At 36.6% G+C, this 8,991-nt stretch overlaps 1 protein-coding gene across 2 annotated transcripts in view; it reads left to right on the top strand.

Annotated features, from left to right (window-relative positions):
- Window positions 1-3,644: 3,644 nt before the first annotated feature.
- Window positions 3,645-8,991, top strand: part of Cp110 (Centriolar coiled coil protein 110kDa) — a 41,294-nt gene continuing 35,947 nt past the window's right edge. For both annotated transcript variants that reach the window (XM_081750833.1, XM_081750834.1), the window contains exon 1: window positions 3,645-3,815. The gene's annotated coding sequence lies outside the window, so the exon portion shown is untranslated. The remainder of the gene's footprint in view (window positions 3,816-8,991) is intronic.

Raw genomic sequence — 8,991 nt, 5'->3', positions numbered from 1 at the left:
TAGGCTATAGTTCGAAACTTTCCGAAATAATGTAATTATTTATTTATCTATCTATATATCTATATATATAGGATGAACGGTAACTACGTGGACAAACTTGGACGGGTGATAGTACATCTTAAAAAAGCAAAACAGTCATAGTGAACATGGGGGAAATTCCGTCCCATTTAGCAATCACAGAGTGTTGAAAGTATGGGAACATGAACTTCAGAGGCCAACAGCTTAAAACAGTACATCGTGGAGAGTGCGGTTAAAAATGTCACTTAGAAAGTCATACCTACTCTATTGAAAAATACATATTTGAAAACGCAGCTACGTGTGCGCACGGGATTAACAACGTGTGACACTTCTTTCCTTTACAGAATGTCCGGGAATCCCTCCGTTACTTTGGGGAATTCCGTGCGCACGCATATCTGCGTTTCCAAACAACAGCAAAAAAACAAGAAATTGTTGAAACGTTTGTTTTCAAAGTGTCAAATATGAATCGCAGTAAACTGTGTAATCTGCTGTAAAAATAAATAAATAAATAAACCATACTGTTTTCCGATTGGTATAAGGAGAAAATACCATACTATTTTTCAATTGGTATAGTAAAATAGTACTTTTCCGTACAGTTTTAGCGTAAATTATTAATTATATGTGAACTTTGTTATTTTCAAGTGACTGAAACGAGGTAATCTTACAATGATGTTTTAAAAGCTTGTCATTTGGGGGGGCCAGGAAGTCGTTTGGGGGGGCCGGGCCCCGATAGGTCCCCCCATGGCTACACCCCTGCTAAGGCTAGTTTTAGATGGAAGCATTTATCGAAGCAGATGTGCTGCCTAAAATCTCGTATAATATTCTATGGCATCAAAAGTATATGATGCTTTTACATGGTAGCATTTTGTTAGGCATCTTGTCGTGACGTAGCAAACAAATCACTGGAGAAGAGTCCAATTATGTCTTCGAAACTAAAAACAGAGATTTTAGTCGCTATTTCTTCTAAAGCCCTTTGTCGCATATGCTTATTATGATACAAAGGACTTTCTAAAACAACGATGCTTCTCATATTTTTCAATCAGCGTAATAATAGCATCCCTACTCCAACTCATTTTTCTTTACTACAATTCAATTTCCCGCACAAAACAAAAAGCATGGATATTTGGCACAAAATCTTTCGTTAAAAAAAAAAAAAAAACATATTTCGGCGTTGCAATCGGAGCAGAAAATGCTGGGGAAAATGCTACGAAATAAAACAGGTTCTATCGACAAGAAATGAAATAGAATATTCCATGGCATGGGAAATGCTATAACATTTACAATTTTACACGGTAGGATATTGACGATACGATTTTTGGTACGTTAAATGCTTCCGTCTATAAATAGCCTAAAGGACATATTCATGGAATATTAAACTGAAAGATTTCGTTTCATTTCATAACTATCCACGCTACGGAGTGCAACTCAATGCAACACAAAATATGTCAGTTTCAATTGTAAGTTACGCCTAGTATGGCAAACTAAAACGCAGATTTTGCATTGAATTGACGCATACTTTACCCTGAAAGGCAACAGTCTGTACCTGTCCTTTCAAGTGCTTGCATACATCAAAAAAGCGGAAGAGAGGAATGACCTTATGCAGAGTCGTGTTGAACAATGATTAGCGCCATACTACAGAGTTAGACTTAGGGTGGCGAGCACCAACCAAGAGTAAGTGAAACTAAAGTAGTAACTTACTAAGATAGAAGGAAATCGGCGATTTCCAGTCAAGAGTACTGAACTAAATGAGTAAATTACTACAGGAGTAAAATTTTCATTTACTACTGTAGTAAATTTATTTACTCCAAAACTGGTGGAGAGCACCATCAAAGAGTACGCTACTACATTAGTAACGTAAGGAGTAAATAAGGCCAAAATTTACTCCTAAGCAGTAGTAGGAGTAAAGTTAGAGAGTAAGATGAGTTCTTTGGTTTCTGCGTGTTAAATATCGAATTCTATGGATTACCTGGTCTACGAAGAATATAAGTAGATGGCAGGTAGTTGTTATTACCCCTATGCAGAGTCGTTTTGACGTACGATTAGCGCCATACTAAAAGGCTTACTACTGCAGGAAATATACGTTATGGGGCGTTTACACTTAGTCGATTTGCGTTCGATTCAGTTGAATTGACGCCACTTTCAACTTAATCGACCGTGTAAACGGGACTTCAACTTAATCGCTTTTTGATCGACTGGCAACTGAATTAAAAGATGTTCTATTTTCTGTGGTTAAAATAATTGAACACATCCATCAATCTGATTCGGCTTAGTTGCTTCGATTTAGTGGCAAATGCTGCGAGTCGATTTAGTCGTGCGACTAAATCGACTAAGGCCGCGTCTCCATTGCATCCGAATGCGACTGCGAACGCGAATGCGAATGCGAACTGCGAATTCATGTGCCTCTACTACATCCGAAGTTTTGTGAATGCGAATCAAGTTGTAATATCTCTTTCAAACCTTCAATGTGAAATATTTTTGCTTGAAAATTCATATCTTAAAGTTTTCAGAGCAATAATAATAATAATAATAATAATAATAATAATAATAATAATAATAATAATAATAATAATAATAATAATAATAATACTGTATTAATTTCCTTTGTGTGCAAAATAGAGTGAATGTCGCAAATGTCGCTCCTGTTATTATTATGCTTCTGTGGTAACCGCTATGTTCACTTTAAAATAAATAAACTAAATAAAATTTGAGATTGCAAAATCAACCAACTTTCTAAGAAAATTTTCTCCATGAGTAAAAAACCCGTTTTTGCTATTTCAAACATATTAGTCAATAATTATATGTATTCGTAAAATCATTATTTGAGGAACAAAGAGGAAATATAAATTGAATAAAAAGTTGCGGTTCGTGTATTAATTAGATCTTCATATTTTAAAGAGAAAACAAATAAAATTATAAATATCTTCCACTCCAAGTTCTTTACTTACATCTGCCCATAATTTGTTCACGACGTGTCGTTTGTGGTAATCTGGATGACCTTGGATCCACAATGGAACTTTATAAAAAACACAATTTATTGAAACATCAACATATATTTCCATTATTATTTTCATTTTTATCTCCCCACCTCGCACCATCGACTACTTTCACGCAAAAAGAACTTTCTTCTCTCACGTAGCGCTCAATTTCTCTGCAGACGACGCTCCATTCACATCAATTCGGACGAACAATCCCAGCATGTTGGGATCGTTCGCATTCGCATCTTTTCGTCGGTTTTCGCAATTCGCAGGTCGGAACTAGTCGAGGCACTCCAATTCATTTACACGTGCTGGGAAATTCGCATTCGCATTCGCAATCGCATTCGCATTCGCAATCGCATTCGGATGCAATGGAGGCGCGGCCTAAGTGTAAACGCCCCATTAGTCGAACTCTTTAATATGGCTCTAACCACTCATCAAAACGACTCTACATAGGGTCCTAGGTCTTTTGTATGAATGCAATCATACTTCAAAATGACCCTGCATAAGGCGGGAAATGTCTTTATAACTTAACTATTATCGCATATTGAATAGCAAATTTTGTGTTGCGTTGACGCAAACCATTATTAAATGTGCCGAAAATAAATTTCCGTTTTTTTTTTTTTTGTTTTAGAAGAAGAAAACTATTACAACATATCATTAAACGAAATGACCGACAAGTTGAAACAATTGAGTGTCGTCTTGAGTGAGTGTTGTGATGAATGAGGCAAATTGAAATTGTAATATGAAAACAAAAATGAAGATGCGTCGTAAACTGTTCATATAGTAGGAGAGTATGTAAGGATCCCAGTGAAACCAGAGGTAATTATAAAATTCAAGCAAACTGCTAATGGAATTAGATGTATTGACAGTAAGTGTAAAGTGATATCATAACTTCTGTTACTGCTTGATTGGACATGTGAAAGCTACCCTATGTTAAAAATTGAGATGTGAAATGCTACGTAAGGTCATGAAACTTTTGCGTACTTCTCATTGATTAATTTTGTTTCAGTGTCAAAATATGAAATCATTGTAAAGTCCAAATATTTCGTCTAACGACCGTCTCTGGGCGTTCGGTACTCTAACTTTAGTTTCTATTCACTTTATTGTGATTCGAAACTCCTTCATTTGCTGGTGGCCTAATAAACCAGATCCCTTTTGCAAACATAATTAGTATAAATGAAAGATCTCTAATGTAATGTAGTGTAGATAAATAATACGGATGCTACTAGAGACATTATTTATACCCTAGTGTGAGAAAATCTGCCCCTATTCCTTCAACAATACTGTAGTAGTTTATAGGCAACATTTCATTTCTATGTATAGATTTACTCCCGGAGAGCATAAACATTAAATAAATACAGCTTTTTCTGGGTGAAATTGGACTTAAACTGGTGACCAATTCAGCAAAGATTTGTCTAGGGGAGGGGTTAGCCTTTTTATGTTAAAATTGCGGTAATTTTAAGTTGTCTTCGTTTATATTAGGTTTAACCAGTACTTGGATCACTGTATTCATTCAGTCTTTCTTCCGGTAACTACTAGTACCCCGTACTGTCTTTCGTATATTTCACTTTATACAGTGTATTTTAATTCTATTGACCTCTTAAATTACACATGAATTAACTACTATTATGTAGCATCAACTCGTTCTTCCTGTAAATCTTAGTTTGTTTTGACTCCCACATCTATACATAACCCCAAAATTCATATCTACCTTTCGGGGCCGCGGTGGCTCAGTGGTAGAGCGCTCACCTCTGGTGCTTGGGGTTCCGGGTTCGATCCCAGCTCGTGCCAAGTGAACTTTGTGGTGGACAAACAGCGTGTGCGTCGGTTTTCTCGAGGTTCTCCCGTTTCCTCCCACATTCTTCATTCATCACTCATCATCACCGTCTCCTTTATCCTAACTGGCATAATCGTGGGACATAAAACTCAAAGATTTCATTTCATTTTTTTTTTTTCATATCTACCTTTTAGTAGATTTCTTGCGTGAGAGGTTTCTCTTCTTTAACCACGGATAAGAGGCGCGCGAAACTGAGAGTCCTGATTGCTTGTAATGAAAAATTGGCCTATGTTTAGCAGAAGGGGTCCAGCTCTTTTCTCTAAAAAATGTTACAATTTTGGTAATTTCTGTTCACATTCGGTTAATTTAGGTTAGTCTACTTTAGTTTATATTAGTGTAGAGGTCCAGCATAATTTTCCAAAGAAATGATAGAATTTCGCTTATTTCTACTAATATTAGGTTAGGTTACATTAAATTTATTTACGTTGTGTTACGTCTAAGTACTTGTATCATTCATTTCTCCTTTTTTTTCGTGCTTCTGGACCCCTTCTGCTATATTTGACGGAACAACTAACTCCCTTACCATTGTAATAGTATACTTTCGGACTGGCAATGTTCTAGAACACAGGTCCACCACCCAGAGACCAAGTTACGTGAATTACGACAAAATAAAATATTTCAAATTATTAACCAGCCAAAATAATACCACTTGCATAAAAGGATTTATTCCAATAATCTGCATTATAAAATAACAGTGGGGCAGAGTCCCCTCCCCTCAACCCCCAAACGTATATTATTTTAGAATATTTGCTATTAGAAGAAATCCCTCAATGCAAGTGGAATTTTGGTTACCGTAATTAATAATTTCGAATAATTTATTTTATCGTAATTCACCCAACTTGCCCTAGAAAACAAAAGTAACCAGGAACATCAATAACCTCAGACTATGCAAAACAATATACCCAGTACAAACAAATGACTTTCAACGAACACCACCCTGCATGAAAAAAAAAGTAAGTCTATAAAACCCAAACACACATACCAACACAATAGAATCAAGACATTGAACACTAAAAGAAACTATAAAATGTACACAGAATACATGAGTGTAAAGCAATATATTGTAATATATAAATACTTAAACAGATAAACACAATTCAACATCGAATCCTAATACTGAAACAAATCTGAATGGAATTTCTAATAAAACAAACAACAATAAAATTTATGCACGTAAAATCAAAGAAATAACAAAAATATAATTTATCTAATATTACAGTTAATTAAAACATTATTACTTTATGTATAAAAATAGACCTACATATGACTTCTGTGGTTAAGTAAACAAAAATGATAGTGGACTATTCAAAGATAGTTCAGTATTCCTCAGTAATATATTTCAATGATGAAAAAGTCCTAAAACTGGAAGAGAATAAGGGACGAAAGGAACCAAAAGAAGATATGTAAAATATATTTCATTAGTTTTGTAAAGGGGGCCTGTGTTCTAGAACCTTCCCTTTCGGATGCGTAGTTTAAACTCAAAGATCTCGATTTGTACCCCCTATATATATTTGTCACAATATTTCAGGGTTTGCCCAAGTGGGCCCAGCCCGAAAAAACCCACTTGGGTTTTTGTGCTTTTTGTTAATATTTTATTGGTACTATTAAGGTGATCACATTGAAAGTTATTTTTATCGTATTTAAGACTTTCCTTGGGCGAATTAGATGCTTTTACGTTAAGATATACAACAACATTCAAGATAAGACCTTAATAAAGTTCTGAATGCACCGACTGGATAAAAGAAATCTTACCTTAGCTTGAGATAATTATAGAACCAATTAATGTATGGATTATGCTTATAGCCTATTTGAAGTAAAATATGCAATTGTATATTTTAGAAAATACTTTCCTTGAATAGTGTGCTCGGCGACGCCGAGGAACGTTATTCGTCATACGTTTTACGGGTTTAAGGCCATAGGTGCTGGTACTACTAGTAAATATGTACTCCATTAGTAAAACTATTAGTATTACGAGTAGGGATGGCCAGAACCGGTTCCTGTTGGAACCGGTTTTCGGGTCTGAACGGAACCGGGTTTTCGGGTCCAGGTCTGGAACCGAAACTTTGTGACGATCCCTACGCTAAACCCGAGCTGCTGGAAGGCTGTGAACAGTGTGCTAGATGAAATGGTGGAAGCGACAGGCAGGCGCCCAGGCGGCGGCCGCTTGTCTCATTTGGCTAAATAAACTGGGTAACTGGCAAACTCAATGGTTAAACAGGCAAACTAGCCAACTCATTTCACTAAACACCCACTGGTGACCCAAAATTTTTTTCTAGGGGCACAAGAGAGTCTGGGCGGTGAGGGCACAAGCGCATGGTCCTCTTTGCAGTGTTTTGAAGGTGAAATTTGTGCCTCCTTTACAGGTCTTTAAGGGCTTTCAGATCCAAGTCCGGATCCGGTTCTGAAACCGGATTTTCGGATCCAGATCTGGAATCGGTTCTGAAAACCGGTTCCGACGGAACCGGAACTTTGTGGCCATCCCTAATTACGAGGGCAAGTTAAAAATTATCTACACTTATAATTCTACAGTTTATTTACATGAAGCTAGGGTAATACTATGCATAACATTTTTTTACGTATTCCTTCCAAATAACGGTTGGTCGTGAAACCACTTTTGCATCTCATTTTGCACGTCTACATCCGAGGCAAATCGGCGACCACGCAAAGCATCCTTGAGTGGCCCAAACAAGTGAAAGTCAGATGGAGCTAGGTCTGGGCTGTAGGGAAGGTGTTCCAATAACTCAAATTTCATCTTGTTGATAGTTTCAATAGTGTGATGAGCCATGTGTGGCCGTGCATTGTGACCATATCCACCGTGCACAGACTTTATGAAAACCGAGCTCATCGTGGATGATCTGATGGGCAGAGCCATGACTGATGTTCAAAGTAGCTGCTACCTCATTGATAGTGACTCGCCTATTTGCCAGAACCATCTTTCGAGCTTGCTGAATGTTGTCATCTGTAGTGGAGGTTGATGGCTGTTCTGCTCCCTCTTCATGCGTTACACTTGTTCGACCACTTTTAAACTTCTTGTGCCACAAAAACACAGTTTTACGTGATAGTGCACTTCTCTCATATTACGATGAATGTCTGACCCTTTCACACCCTTCGACCAGAGAAATCGGATCATTGCTCGTTGTTCCTCTTTGGTGCAAACTTCTAATGTAGCAGCCATAATATATCTGCAACAGAAGAAAGAAAAATGGAGGAATTAAGATCACACTTTCATAGCATTACCACAACTGTATAACAATAAAATACGCGAGGACAAAAGACAAAGTGCGCAATGCAAGAAAAGTTACGACAAAAGGGTAGATAATTTTTGACTCACCCTCGTATTTTATATTACCTTAGATGGTAACACAAGTATTCTTCAGTAAAATTTGGTTTTCCAACAACAATAGTGTATTCCAGTTATTTGTTGCTACTCTTCAAATAAACATTCTGTAGAATCAACAGCAGCAATAGCGTAAAAATTCTTGTAAAATTTAAGAAGCTTAATGTTCGGAATGATTGCGCCATATCAGTTTAAACTGGAACATTTTCTACATGTAGCACGGAAAATGTCACCAGTATGTTTGGGCCAGTAGTGGTGAATGTGTGTATTATAAATCACCAATAGCGCGTTCTGATGACTTTTTTAGGAACACCGTGGAAGCAGATTCGGAAAACCGTTGATGTAATTGCAGACGAATTAGGCGTACACATACCACTGTCGTTCTGCAGCTTCACTCAATCAGTAAAGTGAAAAGGTTGAACTCATGGGTACCACATGAGTTTAACACCGGCCAACACGAATAGCCGTGTATGCAAGTTGCCTCAATGTGTGAATTAACCGGGAAAGTTTCCTGCATCAGATTGTCATTACTTAACAATTAAAAAGATAAATTAAGTCATTAATAAAGATGACTACTTGGAAGTATATAAGTTATTTAGTCTAGCAATATATATATATATATATATATATATATATATATATATATATATATATATATATATATATATATATATATATAGAGAGAGAGAGAGAGAGAGAGAGAGAGAGAGAGAGAGCGAGATAGATAGATATAAATTTATTTTAAAGGGAATCAATACTGAGGAAGACAATAACCCTCTGCTGAAATGTTCACGGTGAGAACTGTTATTGGGTGTTTTTAC

This window comes from Thermobia domestica, chromosome 3, assembly GCF_964235325.1.
Source record: "Thermobia domestica chromosome 3, izTheDome1.hap1.1, whole genome shotgun sequence".
NCBI classification, from domain to species: Eukaryota; Metazoa; Arthropoda; class Insecta; order Zygentoma; family Lepismatidae; genus Thermobia; species Thermobia domestica.
This window is presented reverse-complemented; position numbering and strand designations above follow the sequence as displayed.